The sequence below is a fragment of the Eschrichtius robustus genome, chromosome 1 (assembly GCF_028021215.1).
Source record: "Eschrichtius robustus isolate mEscRob2 chromosome 1, mEscRob2.pri, whole genome shotgun sequence".
Lineage (NCBI taxonomy): Eukaryota > Metazoa > Chordata > Mammalia > Artiodactyla > Eschrichtiidae > Eschrichtius > Eschrichtius robustus.
Genome location: NC_090824.1, coordinates 145968472 through 145988438, shown reverse-complemented (window position 1 = coordinate 145988438; position 19967 = coordinate 145968472). Strand labels below are relative to the sequence as shown.

Below are 19967 nucleotides of genomic sequence, written 5' to 3'. Positions count from 1 at the left end.
ATATGGTCTCCCAAGCAGAACATGACAAAGAAGCCTGGCCTAGGCCTGGAATCCTGTTCTGACCCTGAGCCTACAGACTTCTGTTTCTTTGAGGCCACAAGGCAATGACCAGCAGGTGGGGGCAGCCTGTAGAACACAAGCGCAGGGGGCAGAACCAGCAATGGCGCACGCTTCCTCTCCAACCTGCCTGCTGAACCGTGGCAGGGGACAGCAGTCCTGGCTAGACCAAGGAACAAAGAGACGGCACGCTGTCCCAAGCCTTCCCACCTGCATTGGCATCCCAGGCTCCTTTCCCAATGGCTCTTCTCCCCATGAGATGACCACAACCCTCAACTTGAACAACGTGGCTGTGGACACCCACGGCCGCAAATGCAATGTGAACCTCTCCCTACTTTCCTTTTGGGAGCCATGTGCTGGACCTCAGTTCCAACGAGGAGACGGTAGGGATTTTTCACTCATTTTGTTCACATTTCCAAGGAATGCATTTGTGGGAGTCATCATCGATCCAAGCACGGGCTCAAACGTTGGACATGCAAAGTTGCAGATTCCACCATGGGACGGCCAGCGATCTGAATCATATCAGCGTACAGAAGTGGCCAGAGCCGAGCCATGGGTCAGGAAATGCAGCCAGTTCTCAGGGCATCAAAGCTCGTGTTCCCCGAGAAATTACCAGAAGGTGAGGGTGTAGCTCCGGTGCACACGTTCCCGTCGTCAAAACTTTAGGTTAAGCAAAGAAGTGTCCCTTACCGCAACAAGGGTTAAAGCAGGATCCTCATGGAATGCACGCCAGGACCCATCCGAAACTCCTTCGCCTGGCCTCGCCTTGCCACGCCGTCCTCCTTTCAACGGGTATCAGGGATTATACGGATGGCCCCAGGCTGCTGCTAGCATTCTTTCCCTGGCATTCCACCTGGCTCGGGTGAGAGAACACACGCAGGCTTGAGGAGGGTGCACGGGCGCAGCGAGGGACAGGTCGATACCACCCAGTGATGTGTGTTCTATCTCTCCTCAACATTTCATTTGCTGTCCGTCTTGCCTGTGTGTACGCACCCCAACGTGAAAGCATCGTGGCACAGGCGCCTTCAGAACATGCGGCCATCAGGACAAAGAGTGCTGCCGGCCAACAACACCCTGGTCTCGGGCCCTGAAATTCCTCTCCTGAGCAATCTGCCCCGCATCACAGCAAAACGATGTTTCCTGATCCCCTGAGACACCCTCAGGACAACTGGGCCCCCTCAGCCTAAGAGCAAGTGCCCTCTTTGGCAACAAACACGCCCTTGGCACTTATGATTCCACACAGTGGACACACCCTCAAGGCGAGAGATCTACCACAAGGGAAGGGCCCTTGGCCGAATATGACGACCTCCATCAAAAGCGGCTCGTAGGGACCCGTGACAAAGTGCACCTGAGGTACCCCTGGACTGATCAAGGGAGACTCACTAGCAGGCATACTTCCTGGTCTCCTGCCAAGCCAGAGGAACTTCTTAGTACCGCAACCAAAGCTAATGGCAAGGGAGCCATTCCAATGCCCAAAGTGGCGGGGCAAACCCTTGCAGCAACTGGGTATCTTATCGTAGCACCTTGCACATTGTCTTTCTTCCCTTCAAGGACAAGACCTTGGAGAAAACATGAGACCCAAGTCCTCCAGAACCAACGTGTCACCCACAGCCGTGCAATGAGGGAACGCCTCCAACATCCTGGACCCTTGAACCGGCATGACTTCTCTGGCTTGAAGCCATGCATGCTGGAGATCACAGGCTCGCAGCACCAGAAGGCGGCAGGACAAAATGACCCCTGCAGCACACATTCACTCCAGCCCTTAAACCTGTAGCATTTCCTTGGCAGCCAACTCGCTTCTTTCTGCATGGTTGGGCCCAAAGACCTCCGGGAAGAGCTCCAAACCTCAGGGAATGCTATGCCGACTGGGCATAGCAATGACGCTGGGCTGTCCTAAGGAACACCTTAACATCCTCAACATAGCGGCAAGGAGGCCACACAGGGACAAAACTTCCCAACGGGTCCAAATCGGGTCCAGTGAGAAGACACCATACTGTGCTGTGAAGGCACAATTCAGTGGAACAAGGACCCGCCGTGAAGCACATTGAGAAAGGAGAGGAAAAGGTTGGGATGGTCCATGAATGTGCACCTGTATTCCTACCCTACACGGGACTCCAAATGCTCCTGAAGATATCCCAAAAGAGTTCCGGGAACCCTATGTCCACCGACCATCTATCCACCCAACAGTAAGCCTGTGGGCTTAGCCAACACTCTCACGTGTATTTCCCACTCGCCTTGCCTTCCTCTCTCCACCAGGATCCAGACGAATCCACCCCTCACCTAAGTAGCTTGATATCCCCTGGATTTGCCTAAGGCATTTTCCAACCTCTCCACACACAACACACAAGCAGGACACAACCCAAGGAGGAGCCAACAGCGTCGCCCAAGTCTGTGGGACGGTGGCCCATTTGATTTCCCCTGACCATCAGGGCAAACGTAAACTACATCCCACCTCCCAAGCTGAACATGACATAGAAGCCTGGCCTGGCCAGGACTCCTTCTCTGACCCTGAGTGCAGAGACTTCTGCTTCCTTGCTGGAACAAGGCAACGACCTGAGCTCGAGGGTGGCCTGTAGAACTCGAGGGCAAGCCAGAGGAGTACCAGTGGCTCACGCTTCCTTTCATACCCGCATACAGACCGCGGCAGGATATAGCAGTTTTGGCTAAACTCAGGTGCCCAGAGACATCAAGTTGTCCTTAGCCTTCCCATGTAGATGGACATCCCAGGCTCCTTTCCACATGGCTCTTTCTGCACGAGAAGCCCGCCACCCTCAACTTGAACAATGTTGCTGCGCACGCCCACAGTAGCAAATGCGACATGGACCTCTCCCTAATTTTCCTTTGGGAGCCACGTGCTGGACCTCAGTTAGGATGAGAAGATGGTAGGTATTGCTCATTCATTTTGTTTAGATTTTGAAGGAATGCATTTATGGGAGTCATCATCGATCCACGCAGCTGCTCAAAGGCTGGAGGTGCAAAGTCGCGGACTGTCAGCAAGCTCAATCCTCTCAGCAGTAGGGAGCGGCCAGACTCGAGCCATGGAGCAGAAAGTGCACCCAAGTCTCAGGGCATCGGAGCTCGGGTTCCCCAGGAAGAGCCCGGAATGTGACGGGGTAGTCTCGCCGCACAAGTCCCCGTGGCCAAACATCTAGGTTTCTTCAAAGAAGTTCCGTTTACCCCCACAAGTTTTCTACCACGAACCTTGTCAAGCCAGAGGCGATGCCCTTGGGTCGTACAGAAAGCTATTGGCATTGGAGATATTCCAATGCCCAAACTGGCAGGGTAAACCCTTGCAGCAACTGGGTAACTTGCCCTGGCGCCTTGTGTTTTCGCCCCCGGGCCTGTCAGTGACATGACCGCGGAGAAACCTGAGACCCATTCATTGGTTCAGAGTTCCAAGCAGTGCATTTATGGGAGTCATCATCAATCCACCTGCTCAAAGGCTGCACGTTCAAAGTTGCAGGCTCCACCGCAGGGCAGCCAACGATCTCAATCATGTCAGCAGTCAGGAGCGGCCAGAGCCGACCCACGGGGCTGCCAATGGAGCTAAGGATCATGGCATCGGATCTGGGGTGCCACTGGAAGAGCCAAGAAGGTGAGGGTGTAGTCTCAGGGCACAAGTCCCCGTGGCCAAACATCTAGGTTTCTGCAAAGAATTTCCACTCACCACCACAAGGTTCCTACGAGGATCCTCAAGTACTTCACGCCAAAATCACTCTGAGACTCTTTTGCCTCGACTTGCCTCAACTTGCCGCACTGTCCTCTCTTCGCCAGGTTTCATGGACTATACAGAGGGCCCCATGCTGCTGCAGGTGTTTGTTCCCGGGCACTCCACCACCTGCCTCAGTGTGACAGAACACAGGGATGTTTGAGAAAAGTGAACGGGGGCACAGAGGGAAAGGGTGATACAGCCCAGCGATGTGCGCTATATCTCCCCTCAACATTTCATTTGCAGCGCATCATGTCTGTGTGTCCACAGCCAAACGTGAATGCATCGTGGCACAGATGCCTTCAGAGTGCACGGGCATCAACACAAAGAGCACGGCAGTCCATCAAACCACTGGTATGGGCCTTGAACTTCCCCGCCTGAGCCGCCTCCCCACTGACACAGCATAGGGATGTCATCCTGAACCGCTGAGACACCCTCAGGGGAAATGGGATTACTCAGCGTAAGAGCCACTGCCCTCTGGGGAACCAAACCACTCCTGGCGCATACGCTTCCAAACAATGGACTCACCCTCAAGGGGAAATGTGGTCCCTGAGATCTTCCACAAGGGAACGGCCCTTGGCCAAATGTCACGACCTCCAACAAAAGCAGCTTGTAGGGACCGGTGACAAAACGCACCAGAGGAACTCCTGGACTGAATAATGGAGATTCACCTGTAGCCATACTTCCTGGCCTGCTGCCAAGACTGGCAACCTACCCTTAGCCCACACACAAAGCTAATGGCACGGGAACCATTCCGATCCTCAACGCGGCGGGGAAACCCTTGCAGCAATGGTGTAACTTGCAGTGGTGTCTGGTACTTTCACACTCTGGGCCCATCAGTGACGTGACAGTGGGGAAACCGTGAGGCCCAGGTACTCTACAAGCAACTTGTTACCCACAGCCATGCAACGAGAGAACCCAGACAACAGCCTAGACACTTGAACCGGTATGATTTGTCTGGCCTGTGGCCAGGCTCGCCGGATACCACAGTCTCGACGCACCAGCGGGTGGCAGGAAAAATGACACCCACACCACACATCCTCTCCTGCCCTTAAAACTGTAGCCTTTGCTTGGCAACCGACTCCCTTGATTCTGCATGGTTGCGCCCAATGACCTCCTAGTAGAGCTCCAATCCTCAGGGAACGCTATGTGGGCCGGGTATAGAAATGATGCTTGGCTGTCCTCAGGAACACCTTCACATCTTCAACACAGGGGGAACGTGGCCAGACAGGGACAAAACACCCCAAGGCCTCTAAATCGGCCCCCATGAGAAGACACCATACTGTGCCATGAAGGCAACCTTTCGCTGGACAAGGACACGCCATGAAGCAAATCGACCAAGGAGAGGAAAGAGGCGGGACAGTCCACAAAGGTGCTCCCTTATTCTCTCCCTACACGTGCCTCCAGATGCTCCTGAGGGAATCCCAAATGTGTTCCGGGGACTCAATGGCCACCATCGATCTATCCACCCACCAATAAACCTGTGGGCTTAGCCAGCCATCTCACGTGTCTCTTTCACTCGCCTTGCCTTACTCTCTCTCCACCGGAATCCCAACGTGTCACGGCAAGATGCCAGAGCCACCCCTCACCAAGGAAGCTTGCCGTGACCAAGCTTGACTAAGGCATTTTCCAGCCCCTTCACACAGCACACACAAGCAGGACACAACCCGAGGAGAAGCCATCAGATTGCCTAAACTCCCAGGAACGGTGGCCCATTTGATTTCTCCCCTCATCAGGAGAAACCTAAGTTGCATATGGTCTACCAAGCAGAACATGACAAATAAGCCTGGCCTAGGCCTGGAATCCTGTTCTGACCCTGAGCCTACAGACTTCTGTTTCTTTGAGGCCACAAGGCAATGACCAGCAGGTGGGGGCAGCCTGTAGAACACAAGCGCAGGGGGCAGAACCAGCAATGGCGCACGCTTCCTCTCCAACCTGCCTGCTGAACCGTGGCAGGGGACAGCAGTCCTGGCTAGACCAAGGAACAAAGAGACGGCACGCTGTCCCAAGCCTTCCCACCTGCATTGGCATCCCAGGCTCCTTTCCCAATGGCTCTTCTCCCCATGAGATGACCACAACCCTCAACTTGAACAACGTGGCTGTGGACACCCACGGCCTCAAATGCAATGTGAACCTCTCCCTACTTTCCTTTTGGGAGCCACGTGCTGGACCTCAGTTCCAACGAGGAGACGGTAGGGATTTTTCACTCATTTTGTTCAGATTTCCAAGGAATGCATTTGTGGGAGTCATCATCGATCCAAGCACGGGCTCAAAGGTTGGACATGCAAAGTTGCAGATTCCACCATGGGAGGGCCAGCGAGCTGAATCATATCAGCGTACAGAAGTGGCCAGAGCCGAGCCATGGGTCAGGAAATGCAGCCAGTTCTCAGGGCATCAAAGCTCGTGTTCCCCGAGAAATTACCAGAAGGTGAGGGTGTAGCCCCGGTGCACACGTTCCCGTCGTCAAACCTTTAGGTTAAGCAAAGAAGTGTCCCTTACCGCAACAAGGGTTAAAGCAGGATCCTCATGGAATGCACGCCAGGACCCATCCGAAACTCCTTCGCCTGGCCTCGCCTTGCCACGCCGTCCTCCTTTCAACGGGTATCAGGGATTATACGGATGGCCCCAGGCTGCTGCTAGCATTCTTTCCCTGGCATTCCACCTGGCTCGGGTGAGAGAACACACGCAGGCTTGAGGAGGGTGCACGGGCGCAGCGAGGGACAGGTCGATACCACCCAGTGATGTGTGTTCTATCTCTCCTCAACATTTCATTTGCTGTCCCTCTTGCCTGTGTGTACGCACCCAAACGTGAAAGCATCGTGGCACAGGCGCCTTCAGAGCATGCGGCCATCAGGACAAAGAGCGCCGCCGGCCAACAACACCCTGGTCTCGGGCCCTGAAATTCCTCTCCTGAGCAATCTGCCCCGCATCACATCAAAACGATGTCTTCCTGATCCCCTGAGACACCCTCAGGACAACTGGGCCCCCTCAGCCTAAGAGCAAGTGCCCTCTTTGGCAACAAACACGCCTTTGGCACTTATGATTCCACACAGTGGACACACCCTCAAGGCGAGAGATCTTCCACAAGGGAAGGGCCCTTGGCCGAATATGACGACCTCCATCAAAAGCGGCTCGTAGGGACCCGTGACAAAGGGCACCTGAGGAACCCCTGGACTGATCAAGGGAGACTCACCAGCAGGCATACTTCCTGGTCTCCTTCCAAGCCAGAGGAACTTCTTAGGACCGCAACCACAGCTAATGGCAAGGGAGCCATTCCAATGCCCAAAGTGGCGGAGCAAACCCTTGCAGCAACTGGGTATCTTATCGTAGCACCTTGCACATTGTCTTCTTCCTTTCAAGGACAAGACCTTGGAGAAAACATGAGACCCAGGTCCTCCAGAACCAACGTGTCACCCACAGCCGTGCAATGAGGGAACGCCTCCAACATCCTGGACCCTTGAACCGGCATGACTTCTCTGGCTTGAAGCCATGCATGCTGGAGATCACAGGCTCGCAGCACCAGAAGTCGGCAGGACAAAATGACCCCTGCAGCACACATTCACTCCAGCACTTAAACCTGTAGCATTTCCTTGGCAGCCAACTCGCTTCTTTCTGCATGGTTGGGCCCAAAGACCTCCGGGAAGAGCTCCAAACCTCAGGGAATGCTATGCCGACTGGGCATAGCAATGACGCTGGGCTGTCCTAAGGAACACCTTAACATCCTCAACATAGCGGCAAGGAGGCCACACAGGGACAAAACTTCCCAACGGGTCCAAATCGGGCCCAGTGAGAAGACACCATACTGTGCTGTGAAGGCACCATTCAGTGGAACAAGGACCCGCCGTGAAGCACATTGAGAAAGGAGAGGAAAAGGTTGGGATGGTCCATGAATGTGCACCTGTATTCCTACCCTACACGGGACTCCAAATGCTTCTGAAGATATCCCAAAAGAGTTCCGGGAACCCTATGTCCACCGACCATCTATCCACCCAACAGTAAGCCTGTGGGCTTAGCCAACACTCTCACGTGTATTTCCCACTCGCCTTGCCTTCCTCTCTCCACCAGGATCCAGACGAATCCACCGCTCACCTAAGTAGTTTGATATCCCCTGGATTTGCCTAAGGCATTTTCCAACCTCTCCACACACAACACACAAGCAGGACACAACCCAAGGAGGAGCCAACAGCGTCGCCCAAGTCTGTGGGACGGTGGCCCATTTGATTTCCCCTGACCATCAGGGCAAACGTAAACTACATCCCACCTCCCAAGCTGAACATGACATAGAAGCCTGGCCTGGCCAGGACTCCTTCTCTGACCCTGAGTGCAGAGACTTCTGCTTCCTTTCGGGAACAAGGCAACGACCTGAGCTCGAGGGTGCCCTGTAGATCTCGAGGGCAAGCCAGAGGAGTACCAGTGGCTCACGATTCCTTTCATACCCGCATACAGACCGCGGCAGGATATAGCAGTTTTGGCTAAACTCAGGTGCCCAGAGACATCAAGTAGTCCTTAGCCTTCCCATGTAGATGGACATCCCAGGCTCCTTTCCACATGGCTCTTTCTGCACGAGAAGCCCGCCACCCTCAACTTGAACAATGTTGCTGCACACGCCCACAGTAGCAAATGCGACATGGACCTCTCCCTAATTTTCCTTTGGGAGCCACGTGCTGGACCTCAGTTAGGATGAGAAGATGGTAGGTATTGCTCATTCATTTTGTTTAGATTTTGAAGGAATGCTTTTATGGGAGTCATCATCGATCCACGCAGCTGCTCAAAGGCTGGAGGTGCAAAGTCGCGGACTGTCAGCAAGCTCAATCCTCTCAGCAGTAGGGAGCGGCCAGACTCGAGCCATGGGGCAGAAAGTGCACCCAAGTCTCAGGGCATTGGAGTTCGGGTTCCCCAGGAAGAGCCCGGAATGTGACAGGGTAGTCTCGCCGCACAAGTCCCCGTGGCCAAACATCTAGGTTTCTTCAAAGAAGTTCCGTTTACCCCCACAAAGTTTCTACCACGAACCTTGTCAAGCCAGAGGCGATGCCCTTGGATCGCACAGAAAGCTATTGGCATTGGAGATATTCCAATGCCCAAACTGGAAGGGCAAAACCTTGCAGCAACTGGGTAACTTGCCCTGGCGCATTGTATTTTCGCCCCCCGGGACTGTCAGTGACATGACCGCGGAGAAACCTGAGACCCATTCATTGGTTCAGAGTTCAAAGCAGTGCATTTATGGGAGTCATCATCAATCCACCTGCTCAAAGGCTGCACGTTCAAAGTTGCAGGCTCCACCGCAGGGCAGCCAACGATCTCAATCATGTCAGCAGTCAGGAGCGGCCAGAGCCGACCCACGGGGCTGCCAATGGAGCTAAAGATCATGGCATCGGATCTGTGGTGCCACTGGAAGAGCCAAGAAGGTGAGGGTGTAGTCTCAGGGCACAAGTCCCCGTGGCCAAACATCTAGGTTTCTGCAAAGAATTTCCACTCACCACCACAAGGTTCCTACGAGGATCCTCAAGTACTTCACGCCAAAATCACTCTGAGACTCTTTTGCCTCGACTTGCCTCAACTTGCCGCACTGTCCTCACTTCGCCAGGTTTCATGGACTGTACAGAGGGCCCCATGCTGCTGCAGGTGTTTGTTCCCGGGCACTCCACCACCTGCCTCAGTGTGACAGAACACAGGGATGTTTGAGAAAAGTGAACGGGGGCACGGAGGCAAAGGGTGATACCGCCCAGCGATGTGCGCTATATCTCCCCTCAACATTTCATTTGCAGCGCATCATGTCTGTGTGTCCACAGCCAAACGTGAATGCATCGTGGCACAGATGCCTTCAGAGTGCACGGGCATCAACACAAAGAGAACGGCAGTCCATCAAAGCCCTGGTATGGGCCTTGAACTTCCTCGCCTGAGCCGCCTCCCCACTGACACAGCATAGGGATGTCATCCTGAACCGCTGAGACACCCTCAGGGGAAATGGGATTACTCAGCGTAAGAGCCACTGCCCTCTTTGGAACCAAACCACTCCTGGCGCATACGCTTCCACACAATGGACTCACCCTCAAGGGGAAATGTGGTCCCTGAGATCTTCCACAAGGGAACGGCCCTTGGCCAAATGTCACGACCTCCAACAAAAGCAGCTTGTAGGGACCGGTGACAAAACGCACCAGAGGAACTCCTGGACTGAACAATGGAGTTTCACCTGTAGCCATACTTCCTGGCCTGCTGCCAAGCCTGGCAACCTACCCTTAGCCCACACACAAAGCTAATGGCACGGGAACCATTCCGATGCTCAACGCGGCGGGGAAACCCTTGCAGCAATGGTGTAACTTGCAGTGGTGTCTGGTACTTTCACACTCTGGGCCCATCAGTGACGTGACATTGGGGAAACCGTGAGGCCCAGGTACTCTACAAGCAACTTGTTACCCACAGCCATGCAACGAGAGAACCCAGACAACAGCCTAGACACTTGAACCGGTATGATTTGTCTGGCCTGTGGCCAGGCTCGCAGGATACCACAGTCTCGACGCACCAGCGGGTGGCAGGAAAAATGACACCCACACCACACATCCTCTCCTGCCCTTAAAACTGTAGCCTTTCCTTGGCAACCGACTCCCTTGTTTCTGCATGGTTGCGCCCAATGACCTCCTAGTAGAGCTCCAATCCTCAGGGAACGCTATGTGGGCCGAGTATAGAAATGATGCTTGGCTGTCCTCAGGAACACCTTCACATCTTCAACACAGGGGGAACGTGGCCAGACAGGGACAAAACACCCCAAGGCCTCTAAATCGGCCCCCATGAGAAGACACCATACTGTGCCATGAAGGCAACCTTTCGCTGGACAAGGACCCGCCATGAAGCAAATCGACCAAGGAGAGGAAAGAGGCGGGACAGTCCACAAATGTGCTCCCGTATTCTCTCCCTACACGTGCCTCCAGATGCTCCTGAGGGAATCCCAAATGTGTTCCGGGGACCCCATGGCCACCGTCGATCTATCCACCCACCAATAAACCTGTGGGCTTAGTCAGCAATCTCACGTGTCTCTTTCACTCGCCTTGCCTTACTCTCTCTCCACCGGGATCCCAACGTGTCACGGCAAGATGCCAGAGCCACCCCTCACCAAGGAAGCTTGCCGTGACCAAGCTTGACTAAGGCATTTTCCAGCCCCTTCACACAGCACACACAAGCAGGACACAACCCGAGGAGGAGCCATCAGATTGCCTAAACTCCCAGGAACAGTGGCCCATTTGATTTCTCCCCTCATCAGGAGAAACCTAAGTTGCATATGGTCTCCCAAGCAGAATATGACAAAGAAGTCTGGCCTAGGCCTGGAATCCTGTTCTGACCCTGAGCCTACAGACTTCTGTTTCTTTGAGGCCACAAGGCAATGACCAGCAGGTGGGGGCAGCCTGTAGAACACAAGCGCAGGGGGCAGAACCAGCAATGGCGCACGCTTCCTCTCCAACCTGCCTGCTGAACCGTGGCAGGGGACAGCAGTCCTGGCTAGACCAAGGAACAAAGAGACGGCACGCTGTCCCAAGCCTTCCCACCTGCATTGGCATCCCAGGCTCCTTTCCCAATGGCTCTTCTCCCCATGAGATGACCACAACCCTCAACTTGAACAACGTGGCTGTGGACACCCACGGCCTCAAATGCAATGTGAACCTCTCCCTACTTTCCTTTTGGGAGCCATGTGCTGGACCTCAGTTCCAACGAGGAGACGGTAGGGATTTTTCACTCATTTTGTTCACATTTCCAAGGAATGCATTTGTGGGAGTCATCATCGATCCAAGCACGGGCTCAAACGTTGGACATGCAAAGTTGCAGATTCCACCATGGGACGGCCAGCGAGCTGAATCATATCAGCGTACAGAAGTGGCCAGAGCCGAGCCATGGGTCAGGAAATGCAGCCAGTTCTCAGGGCATCAAAGCTCGTGTTCCCCGAGAAATTACCAGAAGGTGAGGGTGTAGCTCCGGTGCACACGTTCCCGTCGTCAAAACTTTAGGTTAAGCAAAGAAGTGTCCCTTACCGCAACAAGGGTTAAAGCAGGATCCTCATGGAATGCACGCCAGGACCCATCCGAAACTCCTTCGCCTGGCCTCGCCTTGCCACGCCGTCCTCCTTTCAACGGGTATCAGGGATTATACGGATGGCCCCAGGCTGCTGCTAGCATTCTTTCCCTGGCATTCCACCTGGCTCGGGTGAGAGAACACACGCAGGCTTGAGGAGGGTGCACGGGCGCAGCGAGGGACAGGTCGATACCACCCAGTGATGTGTGTTCTATCTCTCCTCAACATTTCATTTGCTGTCCGTCTTGCCTGTGTGTACGCACCCAAACGTGAAAGCATCGTGGCACAGGCGCCTTCAGAACATGCGGCCATCAGGACAAAGAGTGCTGCCGGCCAACAACACACTGGTCTCGGGCCCTGAAATTCCTCTCCTGAGCAATCTGCCCCGCATCACAGCAAAACGATGTTTCCTGATCCCCTGAGACACCCTCAGGACAACTGGGCCCCCTCAGCCTAAGAGCAAGTGCCCTCTTTGGCAACAAACACGCCCTTGGCACTTATGATTCCACACAGTGGACACACCCTCAAGGCGAGAGATCTACCACAAGGGAAGGGCCCTTGGCCGAATATGACGACCTCCATCAAAAGCGGCTCGTAGGGACCCGTGACAAAGTGCACCTGAGGTACCCCTGGACTGATCAAGGGAGACTCACCAGCAGGCATACTTCCTGGTCTCCTGCCAAGCCAGAGGAACTTCTTAGGACCGCAACCAAAGCTAATGGCAAGGGAGCCATTCCAATGCCCAAAGTGGCGGGGCAAACCCTTGCAGCAACTGGGTATCTTATCGTAGCACCTTGCACATTGTCTTTCTTCCCTTCAAGGACAAGACCTTGGAGAAAACATGAGACCCAGGTCCTCCAGAACCAACGTGTCACCCACAGCCGTGCAATGAGGGAACGCCTCCAACATCCTGGACCCTTGAACCGGCATGACTTCTCTGGCTTGAAGCCATGCATGCTGGAGATCACAGGCTCGCAGCACCAGAAGGCGGCAGGACAAAATGACCCCTGCAGCACACATTCACTCCAGCCCTTAAACCTGTAGCATTTCCTTGGCAGCCAACTCGCTTCTTTCTGCATGGTTGGGCCCAAAGACCTCCGGGAAGAGCTCCAAACCTCAGGGAATGCTATGCCGACTGGGCATAGCAATGACGCTGGGCTGTCCTAAGGAACACCTTAACATCCTCAACATAGCGGCAAGGAGGCCACACAGGGACAAAACTTCCCAACGGGTCCAAATCGGGTCCAGTGAGAAGACACCATACTGTGCTGTGAAGGCACAATTCAGTGGAACAAGGACCCGCCGTGAAGCACATTGAGAAAGGAGAGGAAAAGGTTGGGATGGTCCATGAATGTGCACCTGTATTCCTACCCGACACGGGACTCCAAATGCTCCTGAAGATATCCCAAAAGAGTTCCGGGAACCCTATGTCCACCGACCATCTATCCACCCAACAGTAAGCCTGTGGGCTTAGCCAACACTCTCACGTGTATTTCCCACTCGCCTTGCCTTCCTCTCTCCACCAGGATCCAGACGAATCCACCCCTCACCTAAGTAGCTTGATATCCCCTGGATTTGCCTAAGGCATTTTCCAACCTCTCCACACACAACACACAAGCAGGACACAACCCAAGGAGGAGCCAACAGCGTCGCCCAAGTCTGTGGGACGGTGGCCCATTTGATTTCCCCTGACCATCAGGGCAAACGTAAACTACATCCCACCTCCCAAGCTGAACATGACATAGAAGCCTGGCCTGGCCAGGACTCCTTCTCTGACCCTGAGTGCAGAGACTTCTGCTTCCTTGCTGGAACAAGGCAACGACCTGAGCTCGAGGGTGGCCTGTAGAACTCGAGGGCAAGCCAGAGGAGTACCAGTGGCTCACGCTTCCTTTCATACCCGCATACAGACCGCGGCAGGATATAGCAGTTTTGGCTAAACTCAGGTGCCCAGAGACATCAAGTTGTCCTTAGCCTTCCCATGTAGATGGACATCCCAGGCTCCTTTCCACATGGCTCTTTCTGCACGAGAAGCCCGCCACCCTCAACTTGAACAATGTTGCTGCGCACGCCCACAGTAGCAAATGCGACATGGACCTCTCCCTAATTTTCCTTTGGGAGCCACGTGCTGGACCTCAGTTAGGATGAGAAGATGGTAGGTATTGCTCATTCATTTTGTTTAGATTTTGAAGGAATGCATTTATGGGAGTCATCATCGATCCACGCAGCTGCTCAAAGGGTGGACGTGCAAAGTCGCGGACTGTCAGCAAGCTCAATCCTCTCAGCAGTAGGGAGCGGCCAGACTCGAGCCATGGAGCAGAAAGTGCACACAAGTCTCAGGGCATCGGAGCTCGGGTTCCCCAGGAAGAGCCCGGAATGTGACGGGGTAGTCTCGCCGCACAAGTCCCCGTGGCCAAACATCTAGGTTTCTTCAAAGAAGTTCCGTTTACCCCCACAAGTTTTCTACCACGAACCTTGTCAAGCCAGAGGCGATGCGCTTGGGTCGTACAGAAAGCTATTGGCATTGGAGATATTCCAATGCCCAAACTGGCAGGGTAAACCCTTGCAGCAACTGGGTAACTTGCCCTGGCGCCTTGTGTTTTCGCCCCCGGGCCTGTCAGTGACATGACCGCGGAGAAACCTGAGACCCATTCATTGGTTCAGAGTTCCAAGCAGTGCATTTATGGGAGTCATCATCAATCCACCTGCTCAAAGGCTGCACGTTCAAAGTTGCAGGCTCCACCGCAGGGCAGCCAACGATCTCAATCATGTCAGCAGTCAGGAGCGGCCAGAGCCGACCCACGGGGCTGCCAATGGAGCTAAGGATCATGGCATCGGATCTGGGGTGCCACTGGAAGAGCCAAGAAGGTGAGGGTGTAGTCTCAGGGCACAAGTCCCCGTGGCCAAACATCTAGGTTTCTGCAAAGAATTTCCACTCACCACCACAAGGTTCCTACGAGGATCCTCAAGTACTTCACGCCAAAATCACTCTGAGACTCTTTTGCCTCGACTTGCCTCAACTTGCCGCACTGTCCTCACTTCGCCAGGTTTCATGGACTATACAGAGGGCCCCATGCTGCTGCAGGTGTTTGTTCCCGGGCACTCCACCACCTGCCTCAGTGTGACAGAACACAGGGATGTTTGAGAAAAGTGAACGGGGGCACAGAGGGAAAGGGTGATACAGCCCAGCGATGTGCGCTATATCTCCCCTCAACATTTCATTTGCAGCGCATCATGTCTGTGTGTCCACAGCCAAACGTGAATGCATCGTGGCACAGATGCCTTCAGAGTGCACGGGCATCAACACAAAGAGCACGGCAGTCCATCAAACCACTGGTATGGGCCTTGAACTTCCCCGCCTGAGCCGCCTCCCCACTGACACAGCATAGGGATGTCATCCTGAACCGCTGAGACACCCTCAGGGGAAATGGGATTACTCAGCGTAAGAGCCACTGCCCTCTGGGGAACCAAACCACTCCTGGCGCATACGCTTCCAAACAATGGACTCACCCTCAAGGGGAAATGTGGTCCCTGAGATCTTCCACAAGGGAACGGCCCTTGGCCAAATGTCACGACCTCCAACAAAAGCAGCTTGTAGGGACCGGTGACAAAACGCACCAGAGGAACTCCTGGACTGAATAATGGAGATTCACCTGTAGCCATACTTCCTGGCCTGCTGCCAAGACTGGCAACCTACCCTTAGCCCACACACAAAGCTAATGGCACGGGAACCATTCCGATCCTCAACGCGGCGGGGAAACCCTTGCAGCAATGGTGTAACTTGCAGTGGTGTCTGGTACTTTCACACTCTGGGCCCATCAGTGACGTGACAGTGGGGAAACCGTGAGGCCCAGGTACTCTACAAGCAACTTGTTACCCACAGCCATGCAACGAGAGAACCCAGACAACAGCCTAGACACTTGAACCGGTATGATTTGTCTGGCCTGTGGCCAGGCTCGCCGGATACCACAGTCTCGACGCACCAGCGGGTGGCAGGAAAAATGACACCCACACCACACATCCTCTCCTGCCCTTAAAACTGTAGCCTTTGCTTGGCAACCGACTCCCTTGATTCTGCATGGTTGCGCCCAATGACCTCCTAGTAGAGCTCCAATCCTCAGGGAACGCTATGTGGGCCGGGTATAGAAATGATGCTTGGCTGTCCTCAGGAACACCTTCACATCTTCAACACAGGGGGAACGTGGCCAGACAGGGACAAAACACCCCAAGGCCTCTAAATCGGCCCCCATGAGAAGACACCATACTGTGCCATGAAGGCAACCTTTCGCTGGACAAGGACACGCCATGAAGCAAATCGACCAAGGAGAGGAAAGAGGCGGGACAGTCCACAAAGGTGCTCCCTTATTCTCTCCCTACACGTGCCTCCAGATGCTCCTGAGGGAATCCCAAATGTGTTCCGGGGACTCAATGGCCACCATCGATCTATCCACCCACCAATAAACCTGTGGGCTTAGCCAGCCATCTCACGTGTCTCTTTCACTCGCCTTGCCTTACTCTCTCTCCACCGGAATCCCAACGTGTCACGGCAAGATGCCAGAGCCACCCCTCACCAAGGAAGCTTGCCGTGACCAAGCTTGACTAAGGCATTTTCCAGCCCCTTCACACAGCACACACAAGCAGGACACAACCCGAGGAGAAGCCATCAGATTGCCTAAACTCCCAGGAACGGTGGCCCATTTGATTTCTCCCCTCATCAGGAGAAACCTAAGTTGCATATGGTCTACCAAGCAGAACATGACAAATAAGCCTGGCCTAGGCCTGGAATCCTGTTCTGACCCTGAGCCTACAGACTTCTGTTTCTTTGAGGCCACAAGGCAATGACCAGCAGGTGGGGGCAGCCTGTAGAACACAAGCGCAGGGGGCAGAACCAGCAATGGCGCACGCTTCCTCTCCAACCTGCCTGCTGAACCGTGGCAGGGGACAGCAGTCCTGGCTAGACCAAGGAACAAAGAGACGGCACGCTGTCCCAAGCCTTCCCACCTGCATTGGCATCCCAGGCTCCTTTCCCAATGGCTCTTCTCCCCATGAGATGACCACAACCCTCAACTTGAACAACGTGGCTGTGGACACCCACGGCCTCAAATGCAATGTGAACCTCTCTCTACTTTCCTTTTGGGAGCCACGTGCTGGACCTCAGTTCCAACGAGGAGACGGTAGGGATTTTTCACTCATTTTGTTCAGATTTCCAAGGAATGCATTTGTGGGAGTCATCATCGATCCAAGCACGGGCTCAAAGGTTGGACATGCAAAGTTGCAGATTCCACCATGGGAGGGCCAGCGAGCTGAATCATATCAGCGTACAGAAGTGGCCAGAGCCGAGCCATGGGTCAGGAAATGCAGCCAGTTCTCAGGGCATCAAAGCTCGTGTTCCCCGAGAAATTACCAGAAGGTGAGGGTGTAGCCCCGGTGCACACGTTCCCGTCGTCAAACCTTTAGGTTAAGCAAAGAAGTGTCCCTTACCGCAACAAGGGTTAAAGCAGGATCCTCATGGAATGCACGCCAGGACCCATCCGAAACTCCTTCGCCTGGCCTCGCCTTGCCACGCCGTCCTCCTTTCAACGGGTATCAGGGATTATACGGATGGCCCCAGGCTGCTGCTAGCATTCTTTCCCTGGCATTCCACCTGGCTCGGGTGAGAGAACACACGCAGGCTTGAGGAGGGTGCACGGGCGCAGCGAGGGACAGGTCGATACCACCCAGTGATGTGTGTTCTATCTCTCCTCAACATTTCATTTGCTGTCCCTCTTGCCTGTGTGTACGCACCCAAACGTGAAAGCATCGTGGCACAGGCGCCTTCAGAGCATGCGGCCATCAGGACAAAGAGCGCCGCCGGCCAACAACACCCTGGTCTCGGGCCCTGAAATTCCTCTCCTGAGCAATCTGCCCCGCATCACAGCAAAACGATGTCTTCCTGATCCCCTGAGACACCCTCAGGACAACTGGGCCCCCTCAGCCTAAGAGCAAGTGCCCTCTTTGGCAACAAACACGCCTTTGGCACTTATGATTCCACACAGTGGACACACCCTCAAGGCGAGAGATCTTCCACAAGGGAAGGGCCCTTGGCCGAATATGACGACCTCCATCAAAAGCGGCTCGTAGGGACCCGTGACAAAGGGCACCTGAGGAACCCCTGGACTGATCAAGGGAGACTCACCAGCAGGCATACTTCCTGGTCTCCTTCCAAGCCAGAGGAACTTCTTAGGACCGCAACCACAGCTAATGGCAAGGGAGCCATTCCAATGCCCAAAGTGGCGGAGCAAACCCTTGCAGCAACTGGGTATCTTATCGTAGCACCTTGCACATTGTCTTCTTCCTTTCAAGGACAAGACCTTGGAGAAAACATGAGACCCAGGTCCTCCAGAACCAACGTGTCACCCACAGCCGTGCAATGAGGGAACGCCTCCAACATCCTGGACCCTTGAACCGGCATGACTTCTCTGGCTTGAAGCCATGCATGCTGGAGATCACAGGCTCGCAGCACCAGAAGGCGGCAGGACAAAATGACCCCTGCAGCACACATTCACTCCAGCCCTTAAACCTGTAGCATTTCCTTGGCAGCCAACTCGCTTCTTTCTGCATGGTTGGGCCCAAAGACCTCCGGGAAGAGCTCCAAACCTCAGGGAATGCTATGCCGACTGGGCATAGCAATGACGCTGGGCTGTCCTAAGGAACACCTTAACATCCTCAACATAGCGGCAAGGAGGCCACACAGGGACAAAACTTCCCAACGGGTCCAAATCGGGCCCAGTGAGAAGACACCATACTGTGCTGTGAAGGCACCATTCAGTGGAACAAGGACCCGCCGTGAAGCACATTGAGAAAGGAGAGGAAAAGGTTGGGATGGTCCATGAATGTGCACCTGTATTCCTACCCTACACGGGACTCCAAATGCTTCTGAAGATATCCCAAAAGAGTTCCGGGAACCCTATGTCCACCGACCATCTATCCACCCAACAGTAAGCCTGTGGGCTTAGCCAACACTCTCACGTGTATTTCCCACTCGCCTTGCCTTCCTCTCTCCACCAGGATCCAGACGAATCCACCGCTCACCTAAGTAGTTTGATATCCCCTGGATTTGCCTAAGGCATTTTCCAACCTCTCCACACACAACACACAAGCAGGACACAACCCAAGGAGGAGCCAACAGCGTCGCCCAAGTCTGTGGGACGGTGGCCCATTTGATTTCCCCTGACCATCAGGGCAAACGTAAACTACATCCCACCTCCCAAGCTGAACATGACATAGAAGCCTGGCCTGGCCAGGACTCCTTCTCTGACCCTGAGTGCAGAGACTTCTGCTTCCTTGCGGGAACAAGGCAACGACCTGAGCTCGAGGGTGGCCTGTAGATCTCGAGGGCAAGCCAGAGGAGTACCAGTGGCTCACGATTCCTTTCATACCCGCATACAGACCGCGGCAGGATATAGCAGTTTTGGCTAAACTCAGGTGCCCAGAGACATCAAGTAGTCCTTAGCCTTCCCATGTAGATGGACATCCCAGGCTCCTTTCCACATGGCTCTTTCTGCACGAGAAGCCCGCCACCCTCAACTTGAACAATGTTGCTGAGCACGCCCACAGTAGCAAATGCGACATGGACCTCTCCCTAATTTTCCTTTGGGAGCCACGTGCTGGACCTCAGTTAGGATGAGAAGATGGTAGGTATTGCTCATTCATTTTGTTTAGATTTTGAAGGAATGCATTTATGGGAGTCACCATCGATCCACGCAGCTGCTCAAAGGCTGGACGTGGAAAGTCGCGGACTGTCAGCAAGCTCAATCCTCTCAGCAGTAGGGAGCGGCCAGACTCGAGGCACGGGGCAGAAAGTGCACCCAAGTCTCAGGGCATCGGAGCTCGGGTTCCCCAGGAAGAGCCCGGAATGTGACGGGGTAGTCTCGCCGCACAAGTCCCCGTGGCCAAACATCTAGGTTTCTTCAAAGATGTTCCGTTTACCCCCACAAGTTTTCTACCACGAACCTTGTCAAGCCAGAGGCGATGCGCTTGGGTCGTACAGAAAGCTATTGGCATTGGAGATATTCCAATGCCCAAACTGGCAGGGTAAACCCTTGCAGCAACTGGGTAACTTGCCCTGGCGCCTTGTGTTTTCGCCCCCGGGCCTGTCAGTGACATG

At 54.4% G+C, this 19967-nt stretch overlaps 8 non-coding genes across 8 annotated transcripts; all 8 read right to left on the bottom strand.

The window, feature by feature from the left end:
- Positions 1 to 415: 415 nt before the first annotated feature.
- LOC137753284 (small nucleolar RNA SNORD116) lies at positions 416 to 507 on the bottom strand. Its single transcript, XR_011071440.1, has one exon. It is a non-coding gene; the product is annotated as a small nucleolar RNA SNORD116 (small nucleolar RNA).
- Positions 508 to 2914: 2407 nt separating this feature from the next.
- LOC137778525 (small nucleolar RNA SNORD116) lies at positions 2915 to 3006 on the bottom strand. The gene has a single exon (XR_011076922.1). It is a non-coding gene; the product is annotated as a small nucleolar RNA SNORD116 (small nucleolar RNA).
- Positions 3007 to 5933: 2927 nt separating this feature from the next.
- LOC137752990 (small nucleolar RNA SNORD116) lies at positions 5934 to 6025 on the bottom strand. Its single transcript, XR_011071341.1, has one exon. It is a non-coding gene; the product is annotated as a small nucleolar RNA SNORD116 (small nucleolar RNA).
- A 2407-nt stretch (positions 6026 to 8432) lies between these two features.
- Positions 8433 to 8524, bottom strand: LOC137778552 (small nucleolar RNA SNORD116). The gene has a single exon (XR_011076934.1). It is a non-coding gene; the product is annotated as a small nucleolar RNA SNORD116 (small nucleolar RNA).
- Positions 8525 to 11452: 2928 nt separating this feature from the next.
- Positions 11453 to 11544, bottom strand: LOC137753278 (small nucleolar RNA SNORD116). The gene has a single exon (XR_011071438.1). It is a non-coding gene; the product is annotated as a small nucleolar RNA SNORD116 (small nucleolar RNA).
- Positions 11545 to 13951: 2407 nt separating this feature from the next.
- LOC137778519 (small nucleolar RNA SNORD116) lies at positions 13952 to 14043 on the bottom strand. The gene has a single exon (XR_011076920.1). It is a non-coding gene; the product is annotated as a small nucleolar RNA SNORD116 (small nucleolar RNA).
- Positions 14044 to 16970: 2927 nt separating this feature from the next.
- LOC137752987 (small nucleolar RNA SNORD116) lies at positions 16971 to 17062 on the bottom strand. Its single transcript, XR_011071340.1, has one exon. It is a non-coding gene; the product is annotated as a small nucleolar RNA SNORD116 (small nucleolar RNA).
- A 2407-nt stretch (positions 17063 to 19469) lies between these two features.
- Positions 19470 to 19561, bottom strand: LOC137750289 (small nucleolar RNA SNORD116). Its single transcript, XR_011070416.1, has one exon. It is a non-coding gene; the product is annotated as a small nucleolar RNA SNORD116 (small nucleolar RNA).
- Positions 19562 to 19967: the final 406 nt, after the last annotated feature.